The following is a 23,636-nucleotide window of genomic DNA, read 5'->3' as shown; positions in this document are numbered from 1 at the left end:
TGAAGAGAAAACTTAAAGGAGAGGCAGAAATTAATTGCCATCAACTTGGAGAAAGGGCTCCTAGGCTATGAGAAACAAAAGTGAACTTTTTGGTTTTCACACCATGAACTGGTCCAGTTAGAATGGGAATTCAAGCTCAGTTAAGGCGAGGCAAATGTCTCTGTGTGTAAACACTCACCCCTAGACATTTCTTCCTTCTCTCTTTGTGGTCTCAAGATTTACTCTGAAGAAATATCTTCTGTGGAGAATAGAAACTTTTTCAAATAGAAGTGGAAACAAAATTAGAAATGTGGTCATTACTTTAAGAGCTTCATCTGTCCCTAACTCAATACATTATTTTTATATGAAGATAAAACTATGAAAATGAACATAATAAGTCCTACTAGTGTCATTTTTAGGTCAACGTTTTATGTATATCTCAATAAGGGATGGCGGGCTTGGCCACAGGCAAAGGACACCTGATAGGTTGAGTTAGGTTTTAGCATGCCGAGTATTCCAAACCATGGATCTGCCATTTACAAAGATTCTTTTGTGCTGCTACCCTCCTGGTTCTGTAATTCCTCCTGTGCTTTTCTCCACATTTCCAATTAATATGCAGCATTCTCTTGGTGCACTCTGACACAGCCTGTCCTCTCCTCCCGATTCAGTCTGATGAGGCAGTTGCTTGGTCTTTGTAGTTCTCTATATCAGGCAGTTAGGAAGGCCATGGTGAGACAAACTTGGCAGAATACAGCTTCTCCAACATCACACAAATTTCTTTTTTGATGACTGGCAATTCTACTTTGCTGTACGGCACTGGGGAGGACCATTTCTTTGAGACTCAGTTTCTCTTATTCGAAATAGGCGTAAGCTAGTATTTACTGAACAGATTTCCTTAGGAGAGCAAATGGTGCAATGAATAGAGATCTGCAAATGAGTGTCTGAATATAGTCAATTATATTCAATCAATGGCTGTTGCTATGATTAGTATTAAACAGGTGGTTCTAAAAGAGATGTTTATGAATAAGATGCTTCTTCGCTCCATTTCTCTTCACGTTTGAAACAAAACTCAAAAATATGCTCCAGCATTGCAACTGTAATCCTTCCATATGCAGTGAAAGCCATCGACACACAGTGTGATACTGTGACTGCTGTGCTCATACCGATTTTTATTAGTTACCTTAGCACTGCTGTAGCAAAACACTTGACCAAAGCAACTTAGGGCAGAAAGGATTTACTTTTGGCTCATAGTTCAAGGGTATAGTCCATCATGGCAGGCCAGTCACGTGACAGGAGCTTGAGGGAGCTTGTCTCATTATCTCCCAGTCAGTTTGCAGAGAGAGAAATGAGTGCTGCTTCTCAGTCTGCTTTCTCCTTTTAACTTAGTCCTGTGGAATGGTGCTTCTCACCTCACGCTTCCCCAACCTCAACTGACCTAATCTAGAAACTCCCTCACAGACACAGAGACTTGCCTGCCAGAAGGCATCTCAGACAAGACCATAATCCCAAATGGGCATTGTCAGATGTCGTGAGTTACACATGAGTTTACAGTTTTATTGGCATCCAGAGAACTGAAAAACACTGTAATGTAATGAATATCAGAGGGAGAGACCATGATGAATGCTAGGTCTCATCAAGTTGGCAATATCAGTTATCTCATCAAGTCTATTCTACTTACTCTAGAGAACAAATATTTCTTCAATAAAAGGTACATACTACAAATTATATATTTAGGAAGAAGTCAAACGTGGGTAGAAATAGTCAATATCTTTCAAATGCTCATGATCTGGAGGAAGGTACCACTGTAAGAGTGCCGGTTTCACACAGTATGGAGCTGAGTTTTGGAGACAGATGAGAGCACTGGAGTAAAAGGGAATACCCGATTCCATGAGTGGCCCGAGTCGGGCTTCACAAGGCAGGTGGTGTGGTTCATGTGAGATCTGGATTGAGTCATAGCTGAGAGGTAATTCCATTTCTGTGTCTAGGAAGAATGAACAAAGGCTGGAAAGCCTGAGTGCCTCCTCAAAGGGAAGGTCAGGTGCAAGTGGCCAATGAACACAGAAAACTGTCCAGCAGCCTTAGCCATCCAGAAGATGCAATAAATTTATACCAAGGGTCCATCCCACAACAGTTACAATGGCTGCCATCAGGAAAACAAGTGAAAGCTGGCAAGTATGTAGGAACAAAGAATCTTGTTAGTGGCAATGCAAACTGATCTGGTTACCGTGGCAATCAATTGGTGTGGAGTTTTTCAAAGAAACTAAAAATAGAATTACCATGTAATCCAATTAGGCCACTCCATATATACCCGTGGGATCTAAGTTAGCAGAACATACAAATACTTTCATACCTATGTTTATTGTTATCTTATTCACAATGACCAAGGTATGGAAACAGCTTGGGAGTCCATCAATGATCAATGGTTAAAAAAAAAATGTAGTACAGAAACACACTGTGTATCATTCAGCTATAAAGAAAATGCAACTATGTCATTTGCATGAACATGCATGTAACCAGAAATCATCATGTTAAACAAAATAGTCCAGACTTAAAAAGACTAATACTACCAATTTCCTTGAATTTAAAGACTTTAGGTTGAAAAAAAAAACATTAAAGTAGAAGAAGGACCGTTTTAGAGGAGAAAGGAGACGAATAGAAGGAGACAGAGGGGGTAAGAATAAAAAAACAATGCATGTGTGGGGTATGGTGATCATATATATGTTCATTATATGCATGTATGAACACATCACAATTGAAATCCATTGTGTTGTACAACTAATATATGCTGATCTGTAGGAGCTCCTATTTGGATATAGAGGAGAGAGAGAGGGAGGGAGGGAGAGAGAGAGAGAGAGAGAGAGAGAGAGAGAGAGAGAGAGAGAGAGAGATGGAGATGAAAAGATGGGAAAGGACATTGGTGTCACATCCTTGAGGTTTTTACATGCTGGGCTGGAGATTTGTACTTTAGTTGTTAGGTGATGAAAAGTCACTGGAGGTGTTTGAGCTTGACAATGACATGATCCAATTAGAGTTTTAGAAGCAATAGCTCTGAGAAAAGAGAATTGGAAAGTGCTGAAATAGAGCCAAGAAGTTCAATAAGGATACTGCGATGAATCTCTTAATATCCAGAGAAGCACTGAAGATGGGCTGGAGTGTGGATCACCTTAGGGAAAGGTAAGGGTTGAACATCATTTCAGAAGTAGGATCCATGGCATTTGGTAAGTAGTTGGAAAAAGGTGATAAATGGTTAGCAATTCAAAAAATCTTTACATAAGAATGAGACACTATCAAATATAATGGATATTAGTGTTCTCAGAGACATTTTTTTTTTGTGTCTTTGGGACTAGAAACTGAGAAAAAGTATTTGGATCGTGGACCTACATATTGTTGGAGTGCTGCTATGAGATACCATAACAGGAATGTGAATCTTTGTTACACTGTTCCCAGAAGCAGAACTGAGAGGCTGAGACACTGGAACAAGGGAAAGATGAGGTTATAATAGAGATAGAAGGGTGTGTGGTTAGCTTGCTACCACTGTGATGTGAGGAAACACCAGAGAGAACTCATAAAGAGGAAACTGCTTTTTTGGTTCATTGTTTTAATGTACGGCTAGTTCATCCTTCCACTTGGACCTGTGATGAGGTAGTACAGGACCAATAGGCTAAGAGAAGTTGCTCATCTCATGGATGCCAAAGCAAAAAGAGGTAGAAGAGAGGCTGTCTCCCAGAATCCTCTGTGAGGTCATGCTCCAGTAAACTAGCTTCCTCTCACAAGGCTCTACCCTTTACAGTTTCATCATCATCATCATCATCCCATAGGATCACATGGGGGCTCAAGACTTGAATATATGAGCCTTTAGGGGACCTTTACCATACAAGCTATAAAGAATACAGATATTAATAATAAGGATATTAGTGAAAATTGATGATATGTTCTCCTTACTAAGCCAGGGAGGGCAATAGGCTTAGCTGGCAAAGGAACAGGAGTACTTCCTCCCCCCCCCCCAGTCTAACAGAAAGAAGGGAGCAGATGATGAAATGTGAGCAAGGGGAAGAGAAGATGTGGGGATGTGAGTGACTTGGGTTATTATTTTAATGGGCTAGTGAGCAAAGGACCTTGACTAGGAACTGGGAGGGTTAGGAATGTGATAATGAAAATCTGGAACAATCCTTTTTTTTTTGTGCAGAGAGGAGAATCAGTGATGTGTTTTTAAGCAACAGATGGTAAGGGTCCAACTGAGGCTGTAAAATATGAATTAATAGACTGCCCATTCACATATAAAATCCCAATGAAAGCAGGCCATTATCCTCAACTCCATCCCATGATACCCTGGAAAGTAGTTCAGATCTATCCTGAAGATGCATTAAGGAAGCAGGAGGAAGAAATTACAGCATACACCACACACACAAAAATTACCCTTCCTACAATTTATAAGGTTCTTAAAAATGAATTCTGCTTTTCCCCCTTGATGTGCTGTGGTAGCTGCTGCCTGCATTCCCACTTCCTGTCTTGTAGAACTCTACCTCACCTTGCTGTAACCCCATTCTGCCATCTTTTCCCTCTGCCTCCTTGAGCCACTCAGAGGAGGACTGACTTTCATCATGGTTTCTTTTTTCTCATGCAGAGTTTCACTATGTAGCCCAGGCTATCCTCAAACTTGTAGCCATCTTCCTGTTCCATTCTCCCAAATGCTGGAATGACAGGTGTCAGTCTCTATGCCCACCTTGAGTTCTTTTTTTAAAAAAAGGCTTTATTTTTATTTATGTGTATGTCTGTGCTTCTCTGTGTATATACATTCATGTATGTGCCCACAGAAGACAGAAGACAGTGTTGGGTCACCTGGATCTGAAGTTACAGGTACTTATGACATGGATGCTGGGAACCAAATTCTGGTCCTTGTGCAAGAAAGCAAGAATTCCTAACTGTTGAGTCATCTGTCCAGCCATGGGACTTGAGTTTTTACTTTAAAATGATAATTCTATGGCCTATTTTATGTCATTTTTTCTTTACGTACTTTTTCCACCTCCCTTCTCTGTATATTGCCTTGAGAACCCCCAAGAGACACCCAGGATCTGAGCAACACATGGGACAAGGGAAAGATGATTTCCAAGGAGGAGTGGTGTTTCTGAGAAGGGGTCGGGGGTGGGGCAAAGGAGGCTGCTGACACTTGGGATTTAACATTTTTAAACTATGGCAATTTTCAGGAGCTGAGGAGCATCAGTAAAAAGTGGCAACTTAGCATTAAATAAATACATAGCTGTTAGAGACATGTTAGATGGCATGGAGTCATGTGCGAGCTTATTTGTTGGCATGCTAGTGACTGTAGATGAAATATTTAAAAAGGTTAGGGATGGTCATTTTTATTATGTATATTTTGCCTGTATGTATGCCTGTGCACCACATGCATGCAGTGCCCATGAAATCCAGGAGAGGGCTTCATATTACCCAGGACTAGAGCTGCAGATGCCTGCAAGCCATTATGTGCATGGTAGGAATTGAACCCTGGTCCTTTGGAAGAGCAGCTGTTGTTCTTAACTGCTGTGACATCTCTCCAGCCACTCTGAGATTAATTTAAACTGGAAAGAAGTGTCTGTGAACTTCGATATGGCATTATTCTCTGACTTTTGAAACATTTGCGTTTTTGTCTTCTAGAATGTTCTTTGGTCCTTCCTTAGGCTTACTACAGATATTCATAATACTTAGGATCCCTGTACTATTACATTTTTATCTATGCAGGTTTCCTGTGACTGACAGCTTTCTCTCATTTTGATCTGTGGGATATTGCCCTCTTCCTGAATTTCTTTTTTCAGTGTGTACATAGCTGGGTATTTATTAGCCACCAATTTTGAACTCATTCTTCTTTCTCAAAGAGCTTTCTCTGACTGACTTACTTAAAAGAACATTCTTCCCTGCACCTTCCCATCTGGTATTTTAATTCTTTTATTTATTTACTTATTGTTATACAGTATTTCCTGTCAGAATGGACTCTCCTAGAGGCAAGAGGCTTTTCTCATCTCATTTGCTGTTGCCTACCAAGGTACGCTATACAAAAAGACATATAATTACATTTCACCTTGAATGTAATTTATTTTGATGGCTTCTCCATGGATGCTGGGCTGTTTATTTAGATACCATGATTTTCCTGAGGTGAGTTCTAATTTGTACATTAGTATGTTCATATATTTATGCCTCTTTTTAAACTTTCCTTCTTAATTGAAGCCATTGTATAGATTTACATGCATATAGAGTATATTTAATAATAACTTGTAATAATTTAGAGATTACTTTTATGTTATTCCTATTTTAAAAGATCTGGACCTTCCAATTCAACAATGATATTACCTACCAAGACAAATATCTCAAGCGTATTACCAACCAGGCAATTTTGTGACAAGAGAAAGGTGGTTTTCAAAGATAAAGAACTCAAGAGGGATAGGAGGTTTGGGGAATGGAATTGGGAATGCTTAGTGATTAAAATAATGGTGGTGTACTGGCAATTCTGTGAGTGTAGATGTTAAAGAACAATTACAATTAGGTGTTGTGTGACACTGTTCCTGGGGAGATGTGAACAAGCATCTACTCACCACAGATAGGAATCTTATAGTAGACCAACAGCAACACTGAAGTCCAACATGGTCAATCAGTGAGTTTTGGAGGAATACTTAAGAATGAACTAGGGGTTACTTACAGGAACATGGATGACTCAAAGGCTGCTCTGTCACTGAAAGCCCATCCAAGCCTGGGTTTAGAGTCATGAAAACTGTAACTCTGCATGACTTGCAAGCAGCTAGGTGGATCAGAGAGTCTCCTTTCCATAGCAGCCATTGATGAAAGGGAGGGAGTTTTGTGAATGTTAAGTCTTCCTAAGTTTCAGGGACTTACTGAGACTTGTGTGATGTGTACTTTCTGAGTCTTAAGGGGTCTCTTAACAGGCCTCCCTCCAGCATGACATACTTCAACTCAGAGGAAATTGCTACATTGCAGTAGGGGAGAGAAAAGGGTGAACACAAATCACAGAACTCCCGAGGGCTGTGAGAAATATGAAGCACAGAGTTGCAGTCAGTGTTACCATAATCAAATGAATAAGTGAAAAATCCCCTGCTCTAATGCATTTACCTTAATTGTTTTAGTATTAATGAAAACTCAAGAGTCAAAAATTGAGATAAAAACCTGATAAACTCAAAGAACAGTGGAAGAGGAAAAATAGGCTGACCTATTCTCCATGTTTCCTAGACTGAAAAAACTCTCAAAATATCCCCAAGTCCCTCCTTATCTATTCCTGTCTTTTTCTATCCAACTTCCTCAGTCCTCCAACATATCTATGACTAATTCCGGTCAGCCAATCGCTGACTCCACCCTTTGATTTAAGGTTTAACTTTATTGGCATAGTGGAGTGGCAGTGAGAACAATTCTCCCACAACACTGCTTGTTTCAGATGGTGCAATGCAAATACAGAGAGGGAGTAACTGAGGCCGCTCATACTATTTTGATTGTGCTTACTTTTGCAAGAAGAACAGTTACTAAACTGGAAAAATTTAGCAGGCTGTTGAAAACTGAGGAACATAGAAGATCATTCTGTGATTTTTCAGGGTGTTATCTTAGTGTGTGTGTGTGTGTGTGTTTGTGTGTGTGTGTGTGTGTGTGTGTGTGTGTTTATGATAGTGGATGTTGTTTTGGATAATTATTTTAAAATGATGGAGAAACCAAAACATTCTAAAAGACCAGATAGGTGAAAATGATGTCTTGATTAACTATACAGGATAATGTGTCAAACATGTGGATGGTTATGGATACAGCAGGGAAATGGATATAGCTAGCTGATATTCATTCTTAAAGAATTTTGTCTGAGTGACTCATTCATTCACTTAGAAATCGTTATTTAGAAGTTTTCCAACAAGACTCTGCTTAACATTTGTCTCATACATTTTTTTAAACTTTGAGTTATATAAAGACACATAGAAAAAAAAAGATACATAGGTTTGCTTATCAAATTTGTGGATGACAGAGCCTGGGAAAGAGAGATAATATGATGGATGTGAATCATCATTCAAACTGATTTCATCAGATTGAAAATGTAGGTAGAACTCAGCAGTGTAATATTTCAGGAGGATAAAAATAACAATTTGGATTAGCAAAGGAACACCTCTGAGAGTCTTGTTAGGATGCAAACACCTGGGACACTGGCTTCACTCTAAGAAAGTTTGCTTTGTTAGGAAGTGAGTCATCTAGATTAAAGTTGACAGTGATATTTTTGCTAATCTGACCATATCTGCAGTACAGTGTTCCTTTAGGAGGGGTACTGAGAGACAGAATAAAATGACAAGGATCATAAATGCCTTGTAACCTATAAGGAATAGTTGAGTCTACCTGGAACACTAGAGAGTGATACAAGACTTAAGGAGTATATGAAGACTCTTTCTAAATTAGTGAAAGGCTACCACATCAAAAGAGGAGAAGTAGATATGACTCCAGAGTAGTAGCTTCAGGCTATTACCGTGTCATAAGCTATAATAAATTGTTAATGTAATATTTTACCAAGTAACTGGTTTTTGGGGGTCATAAGTTACACATTAATATAAATGTTACACAGACAAGTTCCATTATAATTACTTATGACTCTCTTTGCTATACACTGACCCCATTTTTTGCTTTTTACATATTTTTAGTGTATCAGTGTGTTACTAGAGTATATAGGGTTTGTCACATTTAGATTGACTCTATATTTATAGCCAGTGTGGGTACAATGTAGACATGAATGGTGGAGCTGGGACAGACCAAGGCCTCTGTCTTTCTGCACAGCTTGGCAAGATACTGTAGAACCCTAGCCCCAGATTTCATGATCAAACATCAATTAAAAAAAAAAAAAAACCAAACAAACCAGGATGTCTTATTGACAGATAATCATAAAACCAATCAAGGGATCTTGAAACAATTTTTTTGAATGAAAAGCATCTGAGTTCATTTTATTTACTCCCTGATATGGGAATCATCAATCAGCTCACAATGTCAGCTTGGCCAGTCAGATGAACAATTTTGTAAAGGAGTTAAATATGAGAAAACCCCAATCACACAAACAAAAAAACAAACAAACAAGCAATGAAGACCACCACAGCTATGTCTTAGTAAGTGTCTTTGGTGATCAGAATAGCCTTGTGTAGTTAGACACTCATAAAGCTGCAGAGGAATTGATCTAACTACATTACAAATTGTCATAGTTTCATTTTTGTTGCCTCAATAAAATACACTGACAAAATTCATGTTATGGGAGTAGGGGCTGTATTAGCTCATAATTCAAGGTTACAGTTTATCATTGTGAGGAAGTCCAGGCAGGAACGTCAAATAGCCAGTCACACACTTAAGAGCATAGAGAAATGAATGTATGTATGTTTACTTTCTTGTTTGTTTGTATCCAGTTACACTCTTCAGTACCCCTTTCTTAAGGAATGGTGCTGTCTGCAGTGGGCTGGGTCTTCCTACATTAACTAACTTAATTTAGACAATCCCCCATAGACATGCCCATAGGCCGACTCAACATGGGCAATCTCTCATTGAGATTCTATCCCCGGGTGATTCTAGGTTGTGCCAAATTGGGAACCATAATTTATCTCTTCTTTGATCAAATTTTCACTTAAAAAACCCCTAGTACTTGGTATCAAACCCAGGGCTCCATTCATGCTGGGTAAGCATTCTACCAATGGACCCACATCCGTAGTACCAAATTGTTACCTTTAAAAAGTGGTTAATCTATTGTTGTAGATATTGCTCTATATAAAATGCTGATTGGCCAATAGCCAGGCAGGAAGTATAGGTGGGACAAGCAGAGAAGACAATTGTGGAAACAGGAATGGTGAGGAAGGGAGGCCCGCCTGGTGTCCAGGGAGCAGCATGTAAAGGCAACAGGTAAAGCCACGGAACATGTGGCGACATATAGATTAACAGAAATGAGCTGAGTTTAAATGTAAGAACTAGTCAGTGGTAGGCCTGAGCTAATGGCTGAGCAGTTTAATGAATATAAGCTTCTGAGTGATTATTTTATAAGTGGTTGCAGGGTCCGTGGATCTGGGCAAGACCGGAGAAAACATCAGCTACAATCTATGAATGATTATATTTTAGAGTATGTAAATTATCTATAAAAATGGAGATGAGTGCTTAAATTGTTGCTTGTTGTCTATGTTTTATAAACAATCATGCTCCTTTGTTCAACTTCAACATGCTAATATTCAAGAGTAGCACAGTGGTTGGGGGCTTTGTGTTGTCCAATTCCCACATCTTCTATCTGTGTGGCTTAAACAAGTCTTCAAGGGGCAGCTTTCTAGCATGCAACATGTGACAATCCTATCTCCAGAATGAAGGTGCTGTGAGAAATCAGTGAGATGATCTTTATAAAATACCTGGAGCAAATAACTGGTCCGTACATACTTGTGTTGTTCTTGTTCATTGTTCCTAAGCCAGGATGGAGACAATAGTAAGGAAAAGTATTTCCTGTTCTTCATTCTTATGTGAGAATGGAGAATGGTAGTGAGGCAAGATATGCTCTTTGTTAATGCTTGTTAATTTAGTTAATGCTTACTTCTCAGGTACATGCAAAATACAGAAAGTGTGCTTCACACATACTGGGCGTGCTGGCTAGTTTGATAATCAAACTTGATACAAGCTAGAGTCATTTTTCAAGAGAGAACCTCAATTGAGAAAATGCCTCCCCCACTAGATAGCTTGTGACAGCATTATCTTGTTTAATGGTTGATGTTGCAGAACCCAGCTCACTGTGGGTGGTGCTACTCCTGAGCTAGCGATCCTGTTTGCTATAAGGAAGCAGGCTGAGCAAGCCATGAGGAACAAGCCAGTAAGCAGCACCCCTCCATGGACTCTTGATCAGTTCCTTCTTCCAGGTTCCCACCTTGAGTTCCTGCCTTGACTTCCTTGGATGATGGGCTGGATGCCATTAAGATGAAGTAACACCTTTCCTCTCCACATTGCTTTTGGTCATGGTGTTTTGTCTCAGCAATAGAAAGCCTAACTAGGTCAGTGGGGTTTAGGCAGTCTTTGGTAAAAGCCAGACCACCAAGTACATAATTCTTAATCATTTTTTGAACCATAGATGGGTGGATTCCCTACCATAGGTTTCCTTAGCAACTTACCTTTCCAGAATTTGTTGACATTGTTGATGACTTCATTGATTTCTCATAAAAGGTAGCTTGGAATAATGACTTAAATTTATATAAAGGGAAAAAGCTGAAGACAGACTGAAGCTACTCGAGTTGGTAAAGATCACCCGGAAAATCAAATTCTGGAGCTTCACCCAGCAACTCTTTCTGTAAAGTTCAGCAGTCTAATCATAAATGGAGCTGTGAAAGACAGAGCTACCCTGAGTGTGATTAGTAAAAACAGGGCAAGAACCATCCTGAAATGTCAGGCATTAGTGATGAACTTAAATTGCTTTTCCATAATAAAGTTATACTTCCGATGTGACATTTGCAAATGCGTGTCCCGCCTGGGATGATTGCTTCAATCTCTCCTTCTGAACTGTGATTTTACTAATAGCAGAGACTGATATTTGGGATAGCCATGTCGCGGAGCCTCTGCTGCACTCTACATATTTAGTAGGTTTTAGCAGAAGCGTGTGTCTTCTTTTTCCATTTGCTGGGACTCACTGCCCATGCTCCTCAGCTGTCTTGAGACTTAACGGCACTCAGCACCCTGAATAGTGAAATATGGTCCTCCGGGGAACATCAACATTTAAATTATGTCAACAGTTTCTAATGAAATCTCTGCCAAAGTGGTGAATATGTCTTTGCTGTCATAAATAGAATATGCAGGACATAATTTGAACAGTTTTCATAAGGAGACTCAGGATCATTGTGAGTATGGGCAAACGGAATGGTCGTAGGCTTAGGTTGGCATAGGCTGCTTCCCTATAGAACAATCAGTTCCACCTTGCCTTTGACTGTCTTTTTTTTTTTTTTTCTGCTATAGTCAGACCATCTACTTTTGCTAACAGGCTGTGTATCCTTAGCAGTCTGTCTTTTAATTTGCTATTTTCTAATTATCTGTTGTTCAGTTTAAAAGATGAATGAGCCATTTAGAATGGTCTATAAAAAATGGGAAAATAAACACTAAATGAAGGCATATGAAACTGTGCCATAGGCAGGAAACACAGTCTTAATATTCAGAATTTAAAATAAATTATTTATTTGCTTCTTATTCTTATTAATTATTATTATTATTTGTGCATGTGTGTGTGTGAGAGAGAGAGAGAGAAAGAGGGAGAGAGAGAGAGAGAGAGAGAGAGAGAGAGAGAGAGAGAGAGAGAGAGAGAGAGAGAGAGTATATGTGCACCACATTGTGAAGGAGGTCAGAGAGGGCAGTGGATCCCCTGTAGTTACAGGAAGTTTTGAGCTGCTGTGTGAGAGCTGGGAATCAAACCCTGGAGAAATGTAAACATCAAGCCAGCCTTAAACCCTTCCTTCTACAATGGTGTCCTGTCTGCAATGTGTGCTAGCGTAATAGTGGGACAAAGCTTGTGGGAGTCACCAACCTAGATCTGATTTGACTTAAGGCCCCTCCATGAAATGGAACTGTTTGGCCCTGTTTGGGTAATCAAGAACTTGAGACTAGATAGGCCAGGGACTTGGTAAAACCAAGTAATACTGGTCTAAAAACAAACAAACAAACAAACAAAGTAACTAACAGCAATAATATGACTCCTAATAACATTCTGCTATTCTCATAGATTAGTGCCTTGCTCATCCATCACTAGAAAAGCTTCCTCCTGCAGCAGATGGGAACAAATACAGAGAACTACAGCCAGACATTATGCAGAGAGAGAGAGAGAGAGAGAGAGAGAGAGAGAGAGAGAGAGAGAGAGAGAGAGAGAGAGAATGAGCGAGAGAGTGAGCTTGGGATACTCAGCCCTAAATGGGATGTCTCCATCAAATCCTTCCTTTTGGGGCTCAGAGAACCCAAGAAAGAGGAGGCAGAAAGAATGTAAGAGCCAAAGGAGATAGAGGACACCAAGAAAACAAGGTCCTCTAAATCAGCATGATCAAAGCTCATATGAACTCAGAGACTCAGACAGCATGCACAGGGCCTGCACCCGTATGTAGCAGGTCCTCTGTGTGGATCCTGACTTCCAGCTCAGTGTTTTTATGGGATTATTGAGTGTGTGAATGAGTGGGTCTCTGTGTCTTGTGCCTTATCTTGGGGCTTTTTTTCTTCTGTTTCTTTGTTTTTTCCAATCCTAATACTTTAGTTTTAGTTTCATCTTATTATATTTTATTTTATTATAATCCCCTAGAAGCCTGTTTGTTTCCTAATGAGAGACAGAAAGGGAATAGATCTGGATGGGAAGGGAGGTGTGTGGAGGGGACTGGGAGGAGTGGAGGGAGGGGAAACCATATCAGGATATATTATGTGAGGAAAAATATCTATTTTCAATAAAAGAAAAATACTACACACACACACACACACACACACACACATACACACACACACACACACACATACACACACACACACACACACACAGACACACACACACAGCACTTACTTCTCTTGCAGAGGATTTGGGTTTGTTTCCTAGTACAGTACCAGTGTAGTGGCCCACAACTATCTGTAACTCCAGTTTCAGGGGATCTCCATGGGCATTGTTACATTTGGTGCCTAAACATATATGTATGCAAAACACTAACCCACTTGAAGTAAAAATAAATATATTTTAAAAAAGAGGAAGAATGAGGAAGAAATGAAATGAATTTACTGAGTAGAACCATTCTAGGGTCCAGAAGACTTTGTGTCCTGGGGAAGCTGTGGTAGCTGACCTTATAACTCGTCCTTTCCAAACCTGTAGCTACTGGGAAACAAAGAGCTATCTCAAATCATTGCTGGCATGCCCCTGATTAACTAGCTCTTTTTCTTTGTAGTGCTGAGAATTAAACTTTAGTTCTTAAGCATCTAGGTAAGTACTCTTCCCATATAGCTCTCTTTCCAGCTCCAATTCGCTCCCCACCCTACACCTGTGTCTGATTACAGTATTAATTTCCTGTAGTTGCGTCTATCAATTATCAATGACAAGTTACCACAAATTTTGTGGCTTGAAACAACATAAATGGACTGTTCTAACTCTGTCCATTGAAGATAAGCACAGGGTGTCTTCGGGCTCTTGGTGGGTATGGTCAGGGCTCCATTTCTTTCCAATGTGCAGAGTTTATCTGTTCCTTTGGCCACTGGCTACCTTCCATGTACAAAGCCATTGATAACCAGTTGGGTCTTTCTCACGTTGCACCATTGTGTAAGGGACACTTCTACCTTCTTCCACTTTCAAGTGGTTTGTGGTTGTATTGATTTCACCTAGTCAATCAGGATAATCTTTTGTTTTAGGATCAGCTGACAATGACTTTATTTTAATTTTACCATGTAACGTGGCAGGTAGATTCTGAGAATTTGTGCGTGGACATGGGAGCATTGAGTCTATCACTATAATTGCTTCGCAAACATAAAGAGCTGTGGTCTGTGGGGGATTAGTTATAGCAATCTTCAATGGCAGAGATGATTAGAGAGCAGTGGCATGTGAGCTTGTGCAGTTAGAACAGGGTTCCAGGTAAGGTAGCTCAGTCCATCAAAAGCGACAGGTTACTACAGTGGGCATGCATTCTTAGTGGACACCGTGTTAACGATCTCAAATCCTGTAAGAATACCTGCTGGAAAGCCCCCATTTTCTGGGGATTGGAGTGGTCCCTCATGGAGTTCTTAGGCATTTGGGAGGAGGCCGGCCTGGATACCATATGTACATTTATTTACCTACTCAAGACTTTTCCCATATATCAATCTTGTTTTTTTGGTCAATTCTGTTCTTTCAGATCAGAGCTCTCTCTTTCTTGTTGATCGTAGTAAGGGTTACAGCTAACAGACAATAGGTCAGAAACCCCTTTGTGTGTTATCAAAAGTGCAATTCTGCCTTCCTTTGAGATTGTTAGTAGAATTTGCAACAGACTGATCAGTGGTACTGTAGCTACTTTAAATTTTATAAAGATTTAATTTTAGTTGTGTGTGTGTGCGTGTGTGTGTGTGTGTGTGTGTGTGTGTGTGTGTGTGTGTGTGTGAAGTATGTGTCTGGATGCCTGTAGAGGTCAGAATAGGGTGTTGTATCATCCCCTGGATGTGGACTTCCAAGCAGTCCCCAGCCAATATGGGTCCCGGGGGCAGAATTCAGGGTCTCTGGAGGAGCAGCAATTGCTCATAACAATTGCTCATAACCCTGAGCATCTCGCTAGCACCCAACACACCTGAGAGCTGGCGGTGGGTATTATGTGCAAGTAGAATGGAAGGTATTGGTGCAAGGAGCTTCCCAGGGCATCTTCTGTCACTGCCCTCCTATACTCCAACATCATCCATCATTAGATTTGTTCCTAAGAGTGACAAACAGAGGGTACCATCTGAACTTCCCTCTTTAGTGTGGAGAAGAAACCTGTCATTAACTCCACACATAGCCATCGAATGCTCACCATATACTAGGCACTGTTTCACATGGGTGGCTTCACCTTGGAGTCCACTGAGACACTAATCCAGAGAGACTGTGATCATCTGAAGAGCAGGGAGGGTTTTTAATTTTGTAATAAAAGCACAGGTTTATTTTAGAGTGACACGGAAAGCATAGAATACACTCCACAGGCTGGGAGAGAGCGCGAGCAGATATGTGGCCTAAGTACCCAAGTTTTGTATTTTTAAATTTATCTTTATTTCTCTATATGAAGCCTTTTCCCTTTAAAAATGTTTATTAGTATAAATTAATTATGCACAATGATATGTGTAATTTCAATAGTTTCATATGTGTACATATTGTGTTTTGTTGATCGTGTTCATCTCCCCACATTAACTTCTTTTGTTTCTGCTTCTACTTCTGTTAAAGTTGTTTACAGGAATTCAGGTGGGAGTTTCTTTGCAAAAGCATGAGAACATTACCTGTGGTACACCACTGAAGAAAACGCCCCCATTCCCAACCATTAATTGCAAAGAAATTCTAAGAGTGGGGCCTTGTGAGTCCCTAGCCACTCCATGACAGGATGTGGACTGTAGACAAATTCCTAAATAGTCTTATTAAATAAAAAATGTGGAGCCAAATATAGGGATGACAGCCTTAGAGAGATCAGGGAAATAGGGAAAGCCACCAGCCAACCTTACCTCACCAGCTCTGCAGCTTCCAAAGAGATATGCCTTTCCTGTTCTTTTCTCTCATTGGCTCTCTTAGCCCAGCTACATCACCTCCTCTTTCTACACAGCTCTGTCACTTTCTGTCTGTCTGTATAGACCTCCAGACCTCTATGGTTAACTAGTGTTGGAATTAAGGTGTGTGCCACCACACCTGACTCTGTTTCCAGTGTGACCTTGAACACACAGAGTCTGTCTGCTAACTGATAGGATTAAGGGCGTGTGCTAAAATTGCACGACTTCTTTGTTTACCTAACATGACTTACTATTTCCTCTGATCTCCAGGCAAGCTTTATTTATTAAAGCACAAATAAAATATCACCACAGTGGACTGTTTCAGTCTTGTGGAGATGTTGTTCAGGTTCTCACAGCTGTCATGAGTTTATGAATGCATCTGCCATGACATACCCAGAAGGCGGTGATTGACGACATGCCCCCTCATATTCCAGATATTGCAGCCTTCTATTTGAAGGTTTATTTATTTTATTTTATTTGTATATGCATTTGCCAGAGTGTATGTATGTGTGTCTGTGGAGGCCAGAGGGCATTGAGTCCTTTGAAACTGCAGTTACAGGTAGTTGGGAGCCACCATGTGGGTGCTGGGAACTGAACCCAGGTCCTTTGCAAGAACAGCAACTGCTAGTCATCCCTGATCCATCTTTTGAGTCCTCTTATACTCTCCTGCATACCTTCCCATGATTTTCCTTGAGCCTTGGAGGAGTGATATACACATCCTTCCATGGCTGGGCTTTCAACAGTCATTTTCTCTGTTCCTTGACAGTTATGAGACTCAAACAGAGAAGTTTTCAGAAGCGGGTAGGGAGAGGTTCTGGTGACCATACATGTTGGGGGTTTTTGGATCACATGAGTGTGGACCCTGATGACACAAAGCCAAAGCACTTGCTCTCACAGGTTATTTATCTCTGGCTGGCCAAGTGTGGGGTACTATTTCTTGGTTGCAGGGTAGAAGTGCCCTGGTGGGGCTCTGTGACCATATTCCTTCAGTAAATTGTGACAACAAAATGCCATGGTGACTCCTGCTCCTCTCAGGGAAGACAAAGGGAAGAGATGACACCACATCAGCATGACACTATGATGATGGTTTGTGCAGCTCATCAGAAGGCCTCTCCCAAAGTCTATAATGTGAGCACCATTTGCCATATGCATGCTGTCTATATAGAGGTAGACCTCTTGGGTGTCTAGTGGAGATTTCTCATACCCAAGGTACTGGGGAGTAGGAACATTTTATTATGCACGGCTGTGATCTCAGTACAGAACCCAACAGAAAGTACATACCCGAGACTCGTCTGAGGAACTAGTGTACAGATGGACCTCTGGAAGCCAGACTTGTACTGTGTGCTGATGAAAGCTCTCTGGTGGCCCAACTCACCTCTCACTCAGGCCAGCTGTTTAGAAACAGAAGTCATTATTTACAAGGACAATTGAGCAAGATTGTCTTGTGACACCCACGAGCCACCTAGTAAATGTAGGTGGCAGATCTGCAGCCAGAGCATTTTTAGAACAAATGATTTGAAGGGAGAGAAAAGATGCTAGAATTTCTTACCTATTGATAACACTGTTTACTTTTTTCTAATACAAAGAAGGAATTGAGAGTTTGAGAAATAAAATAACCAATGGAAATTAGTGACAGATTGAGACACGCAGGGCCCAAGACTCTCATTTTCTTACAGCTCGCCAGGTCTCTTTCCATAGTAAGTGGAACAGAATGGCTCACTTATCCACAAGCTTGATTCAGATAGAAGGATAAATTGTGGTGCAGATAATAGCTAATGTAATGCCAGACTTCTCTCAGGAACTGTGGAGATTTCAGATCAATATGTAGTGAAAGAGTACATGGTGATGACTTTCTGAAAACTTGATCAATAAGTATACATCACCAAGATCAGAATTTATTTAAAATTATGAGCAGCCTGGAAGGCTGCCAAGGCCTGAGTAATAACTCTAGGCGGTCCAAGCCCATGCCAGCTTCCTCCGTTTATATAAATTGCTGGAATCTCTCATGCCTGACCCCTCTGATGTATCAGCTTGGTTATGTCAGTTTAGATACAGGTAAATTTCCTAGGGGCATTTATTAGCTTTATTAAAAAAAAAGGCAAGTGTCCAAAGGCCTCTGGGCATATGCACCCCAACCATAAGATAAAAGAGTGAAATTAAATATTCAGGCTGCCAAGCACCTCATCAAAAAGCCAGGCCAGTTCAGCCCACTGAGGCATAGCAGATTGGCCGGTTTGATCATGTGTTTTTCCCTATGAAGATTCATGAGCCCATTCTACTGTCTGGTTGGACAGACAAACGAACTGCCGAGGAAGAGACCCTCAGCACCTTGCCTTGAGGATTCACAGCTGGAATCTGTTATTAGAAGTAAGATGGCCGATCTTAATATAGTTGAATTAACAGTGGATAGGGGAAAATCCTCAAAGGAAATCTTCTTTATTGAAATGTATCCAAATAGCATTCCTTGACTCCATGTGTCATCTTCCTTTGATTGATGGCTGTCATCTCTGAAATCCTTCATATTGGCATATCTGTGAAGCCCAACACATTCCCTGCAGTCTCTGCACTTAAACAGGTGTGCAGACATCATATTGCTCTAAGTTAGCTTTAACTCAGAGTGGCTCCTTCCTTACCCAGGGGACACTGGGAAATGTCTGAAGACACCTTTTAGTGTCACAGTCGGAGGGAAAGGTGTGCTTCTCGGCATCCAGTGGGCAGGTCCCAAGGGTGCTGTGACTGTTAGCAGAGCAGAGGACAGGAGCAGAGAGATACCTGGTCCCTCCAGGTCAGAGGTGCTGATGCAGCACAACCCAGTCTAAATTTCTAGACCGACATCTGTCATCCCTTTACCACTGTTGTTCCTTTTATTATAGCCACATGTCATTTGTTGCTTTTCGCCAAAGTTTTTAAGATTGAGAAATACCAACTGACACTGTTGTTCAGTTAGATAGTTTGATAGATTGAAAGAGCACGAAGTGAGCCATTGTATTGAAGTTCTTATCTCATATTCTCCTCAAACTCAATACCATTTCTTGCCCCAGGGAAGGTGTTCTGGCTAGTTTTATGTCAACTTGACACAGCGAGGGTCATTGGAGAGGGAACCGCAATTGAGAAAATGCTTCTGTAAGATCCGGCTGTAGGCAAACTCCTGGGGCATTTTCTTAATTAGTGATTGATGTGGGAGGGCCCAACCCAATCCATTGTGGGTAGGATCACCCCTGGGCGCATGGTCTTGGGGTCTCTGAGAAAGCAGGCTGAGCAAGCCATGAGGAGCAAGTCAGGAAGCAGCACTCCTCCATGGCCTCTGCATCAGCTCCCGCCTCTAGGTTCCTGCCCTGTGTGAGTTCCTGTCCTGACTTTCTTTGATGGGGAACTGTAAGATGGAAGCATGAGCAAAGGAACCTTTTCCTCCCCAACATGCTAATGTCACGATGTTTCATCACAGCAACAGCAACCCTGACTAAGACAGGTTACCATGAACTTGTGTCCCACAACTTAGAGAACATTGGATTGTTGTGTCCCCCTAGATACACTCTCATGCTTGAAGAATATTTTACTAAGTTGCCATCGAAGGAACACAAGTTTCTGAGCTTTATCGGAGGGCGCATTTCGCCAGAGTGCATCAAGAAGGTACATTAAAGAAATCTGAGATAGCAGAAGAAAGACCAAGAGTCCATCATTGTCAAGCGATGGCAGAGTCCCTCTAGGAGATTTTATTGCCCACTTGTATTCCATTAGAAAGCCCATCTAAGATGCTTGTAATCCTTCACATGGAATTAAAGTGACTCTCCTCCAGTCTGTGTAGTGAGTCATTATCCTGGTCCATAATATTTTAAAGAGAAAGGCTAAGTTCTTAGATATTAGCTGACGGCACCATTGAAGATGGTTATTATCATTATTTCAAACATGGATTTTTGATGCCATGTCATACAGTGGACCTATTTACATCCTTGTGTAATCTATGCTGAAGGCTATCTGTACATATATATTTGTCTGGTTTATTGTTCTTGCTGGAGTACCTGTAGAAAAATAAGCTCTGCCTCCTCCTGGCTGCTTCGGTGAGAGGCTGGGAAATTGCAGTATGCACTTGAAGCTCCTGGGTTCTTCTTGACTGCTTGGTGCCCTAAGCCGGAGACTTTCTGTCCAGGAGACTGACATGGCAAGAATTATCCTCCCTCAGGGAAAATCAGTTAATGTTTCCCATTAAAAGGGAGCTATGCTGCATTATGAAAACAGTCTGGGCTTGGCTGTTTTTTTTTTTATTTTTTTTTATCCTCACTCTGAAATTGGTTTCCATACCTATAATTATCTTGGAGCACCACCATAAAAGCCCTCCAATCTTTACCTCATGTTGCTCTTCCTTGGGGGCACTGATTCAGGACCCATGGCTTTTGCACCAAGCCATAATTAACAGAATTATATTTAATAGTCCCCCCTCATTCTGAAGGGAGCAGAGGCGGCGTCCAGAGAGCACAGCAGCAGATAATGAGGAGAGTGGCAGAGTCTCTCTCTCTCTCTCTCTCTCTCTCTCTCTCTCTCTCTCTCTCTCTCTCTCTCTCTCTCTCTCGGAATTGTATCATCATATTCGGAGAGCAGTGTGCTGCCCCTGTCATTCTGCATCAGTCTCACTGGCCCAGCAGCCTCTGCCTCCGTGACAGTTAGAAACAAGAGAGAGACGCATATGATCCGTGGGTTTTCTTCTCCTTTAACTAAAAAAAAAAAAAAAAAAAAAAAAAAAAAAAAAAGCCATCTACTTAAAAGAACACACAGCCTACTGCTGTCTTTGGCAGCTCCAAGATGTTTCAGAGTGTAGAACAAGGAACATTTCCAAATTCCTTCCATTCAGGACCAGGCCTTGCATTATTGATGCATTTTACCCACAGGATTTGGGCCCAATGAGAGATTCGAGGTTTTGGAATGATAGGAGCTTAGCAAGGTCTCACCCACTCAAGATTTCATTATTTTACTGTGTTTTAGAAACGTGTTTTCTGATTGTGTGTGTGTGTATGTGTGTGTGTGTGTGTGTGTGTGTGTGTGTGTGTGTGTGTGTGTGTGTTTGCCTTTGCAGTATATATCTGCATTCACGTGTGTGTAGGAAGCCAGATGCACTTGGAAAGCACTGGGCATCTTCCTCTATCTCTCGTTGACTTACTCATTAAGGTATGATCCCTTCCTGGAGCTGGAGGATGTGTTTTGGTCTAGGCTGGCAGCCCATGAACCCGGTGATCATCCTGTCTCTACCCACCACAGTGCTGGGATTACAGGTGAAGATGAGTCCATGGCCAGCGTGTTGTGTGGATGCTCAGATCTGAAGTCGGGGCCACATGCTTGCACAGCAAGTGCTCTTAACCACTGACCCATCTCTCCAAGCCCCTACTTCGCATCTCATGTCAATCATCTTTTGTGTAACTCAGAATCACCATGAGGTGCTTTTTTTTTTTTTGTGTGTGTGTGTGTGTGTGTGTAAGAAATAGCATCCAATAGTTTTCCTAACTGTAAAAATTATATATTCAAGAAAATGTTCATGTTCTTAGAGCAAACGAAAACTTATATGCAGGCACCTTGTTTTGTTCTATTTTGTTTGTTCTGAAAGGATCCTAAGCAAAATGGCTTTGCTTTTAGATTTAGTGGATGTCCCACCTGACATAAATTCAGATAAAAGAAAAGCATTTATGTGTAATCTCAGGCAGATAGTGAAACTGCTTCTTATATGGAATCATAAATTTTACTGCTAGAAAGGACCATAAGGAACACTTAGTTCAGCCCCTTGTGGGTGGTAAATGGAGGTAACTGTGTGGTGTCTTCAAGAATACTGAAGTTAAAAGTTAGTCTCTGAGAAGTAAGCTATAGTTTGGATCTAGAATGTGCCCCCAAAGCCTACATAGTAAGGGGTTGGTCCCTAACCAGTGGCCCTACTGGGAGACGATGGAATGGTTAGGATGCAGCTTAGGGGTAGAAAGGTAGGTTATTGGAGGCATGTCCTTGGAGGGGAAGCAAGAAACCACCCTTCCTTGCTCTCTAATTTCCGTCCTGCTCTGCCATGCACTCCTGCCGTAATATACAACCTATGGATGCCATATCCACGATGAGAAAGGAAACCTGGTGTAGCCTTCCCTTACTGTTTCATGCCAGTTCCACAGTAATGAGGCCGACCAGTCATGGATGGAAACCTTCAAACTGAAAGACAAAATAAACTTGTATGTTTATAAGTCAACTTATCTCAGGTATCTGTTACAGCGAGTGAGAAGCTGACTAACTCAAGGAACTGGTGGTCGTGGTGGTGGTGGTAGGGGACAACCTTGTAACAACATGACAACCAATTAAAATAGGTAAAGAATATGACTAGTCATATATGGGAGCAGTTGAGCATAGAGAGTCCCTCAATGGACAGCTGAGGATTGGCCTCATGTCCCAATTCTGTTCATTCTAGAAGATGTATGTAGCTTGGCAGGTTAAGCCTAACAGTACACTGAGCTCATCTTCATACAGCCTGGGATAATACATAGGGAGGGGCTTTCAGCAGAGATAAAGAGGAGCTGCAGAGCATCCATGAGAGCCATAGCCGAGAGAAACTGGATTCTATCACTAGCAGACACAATCTGTCACTTTGTAGGCTCCGGAGGCGGGGCAGGTCCCAGAGACTGTACTTCAGGCTCCAGATCATTTTTTTCAGTCATCTCACGTGACTTCAGTATAGGGCTGGAGGCAAGAAAGCTGCCTATTGCTCACATGAATACCTTTGGGGAGTATTTTTGTTTGTTTGTTTGTTTTCAGTGAACATCAAGAAAAGTTAGGCATGCTGCAGATTGGGAAGTCAATTTATAGGTATAAATCGAATGCCCTGTAAAGAAAAACATAGTGCCGGAAGTCGCTGTAAAACGGACAGCCCCCTGACAATGTGTGGCTGTCCCTCAGAGCTCAGTGGTGTTTTTCCCGGGGAAGCAGTGGAGGCTTGAACTTAGTTGCTCCTATTTTATCCTTGACGGTGGGGCTGGGTGGCCAGCCATCAATGACAGCTAGGACACAGGCAGGGCCGGCCTTAGCTTCCTTTGGGGAATTAAGAAAACTTTTGCTGTACTGTGGGTATCAGTTGTACTTTGCAGCCTGAAGGTCAGATGCACATAATACTTTGAAGCAGATACAATTCAGGGAGCTCAGGGGATATAGTGTGGATGTGAGGTCAAGGAGGGGAGTGACCGGGAATTATCTTTAGAATGTGGTTTTCTCCAGAGTCACAGGTCAAGGACCTGTCTGACGGCGTGAGAAATTCAGTATAGCTTGTGAGAGACGGCTCACCCTCAGAGCTGCAGGAAGTGACATTTGTGACAGAAAGACAGGTAGAGGAGGGTGTTCAATACATGCTTGATAATTCAGCATTTTAGGTTTAGCAAAAAAAAAAAAAAATGTGAACAAGCGTTCTAGAAACCACAGATCAAAAC

General features: G+C 41.3%; 1 long non-coding RNA gene across 2 annotated transcripts in view; it reads right to left on the bottom strand.

Moving 5' to 3' along the window:
• Positions 1-23,636, bottom strand: part of LOC143273729 (uncharacterized) — a 39,861-nt gene that overhangs the window by 9,562 nt on the left and 6,663 nt on the right. For both annotated transcript variants that reach the window (XR_013051917.1, XR_013051916.1), the window contains exon 2: positions 17,479-17,588. This is a non-coding gene — a long non-coding RNA (uncharacterized LOC143273729). The remainder of the gene's footprint in view (positions 1-17,478; positions 17,589-23,636) is intronic.

The sequence above is a fragment of the Peromyscus maniculatus genome, chromosome 6 (genome assembly GCF_049852395.1).
Source record: "Peromyscus maniculatus bairdii isolate BWxNUB_F1_BW_parent chromosome 6, HU_Pman_BW_mat_3.1, whole genome shotgun sequence".
Lineage (NCBI taxonomy): Eukaryota > Metazoa > Chordata > Mammalia > Rodentia > Cricetidae > Peromyscus > Peromyscus maniculatus.
The sequence above is the reverse complement of the archived record's forward strand: the minus strand, read 5'-3'. Positions and strand labels throughout refer to the sequence as shown.